Genomic DNA, 1,508 nt, shown 5'->3' on the forward strand with positions numbered 1-1,508 from the left:
TAATTCTTGAGCCTCAGCACAAATCTTATATGAATTACATAAAAAATAAGCTATATTTGACTTATTTTAGTTTATTAAATCACTACCGAAAAAACATCTCATATCTCCTGACTTTGCTTATTTTGAAAATAAAAGGAAACCGATAAACAAATAATTCAAATCTTCTGTCTATGTACTTTTGGAGCACGAAAACTACCTCATAACAATCTATATCATGCAGATCATTTATAAACTGAAATTAAACCTCTAAAAAAACATACCAACAGCAGCTGCAGTTTTTAGACGTTGGAAGATTAGTGCAATCACCAATACCAAACACATTAGGGAAATCGACATGCTGCGTAGTTTCCTTCTTGACGTTGAGGTAGCCGGCTCCAATCCACTAATGCAGTGCACTGGTTCAGCACATCTGGGGTGCTCATTGGGGTGTTACATGAAGCATTTCATACTGGAAGGTAAATTTTTACAAGAAATGTGTATCTAGCACCAACACACTTCTTAGTTATAAACAGAATAATGTACAAGATCATGGAAATGTTACTGAAAGATCTTTAGAACAGCATGTATCATTCAACTAAAACTAACTTCAGTAAAATGAAGAGCTTAATCAATTCAGTATAGCCTACTGTACATTTCTATTTATCATGTTTATTATGACTATTGAATTTTTATTCTAATCAATTCATATATATGAAAAGAAACAATAAAAGAAGCAGAAAAAAGACTTTTTGCTTTGAGAAAGAAATACGTAATCTGTTAACCATAAAACTTCTTTTTTAACAATACATTTTCAAATTCACAGTGAATTTCTCTAAGCAACAATTAAATCAATCCTTCAAAACATTATATTACATAAAACACAAATGATTCCACTATATATTTACCTCAAATGTCTTAAATTCCTCAGGATTGTCAAGATTCTGGAAGACAAGCTTCCCTTGAGTCGGGTTTGACTTCGCCAAATTGTGACGAAGGTTTACTGTCAGGTCTCGTTCCTTCACGACCTGGAGAGAGAGTAGCATTACTGCATTAAAAACACTGCGTCTGTTAATAACAATGTTGTAACATCTTGCAGCTGTGTCAATAACAATGAACACATCCTCAACAGCACAAGTATAATATGTTTGCATTAAAAGAAATTATCATAAAGGTGAAATCAAATATAAGAAACTACCAAAGTTTCTTCAGAGTAGAATTCATAGCACTTGTAAAGTAAAGGACTAGTTGGATATTCATGCTAATGAGAGGAACTTGTGTTTACCGTTATCATAAATTGAAATTGGATTACAAACACATGTCGAACTTGTGCGTATCTCACATATTATTGAATCAAAAAAGAAATACAGATAATGCATACAAGCAACATTACCATCAAAATAAAAGTGATTTTAAGTAATAAAAGTGACGGTAAGTATATCAGGAGGCTTGAATTTATATTTGTATCTACTTAATGAAATACAAAATCTGACAGTGTGAAAATGCAAGTCATAAATACTGCCATATACACT

General features: G+C 31.8%; 1 pseudogene; it reads right to left on the reverse strand.

Annotated features, from left to right (window-relative positions):
- The window catches only part of LOC119592826, a 3,563-nt pseudogene that overhangs the window by 624 nt on the left and 1,431 nt on the right, over positions 1–1,508 (reverse strand).

This window comes from Penaeus monodon, chromosome 31, assembly GCF_015228065.2.
Source record: "Penaeus monodon isolate SGIC_2016 chromosome 31, NSTDA_Pmon_1, whole genome shotgun sequence".
NCBI lineage: Eukaryota > Metazoa > Arthropoda > Malacostraca > Decapoda > Penaeidae > Penaeus > Penaeus monodon.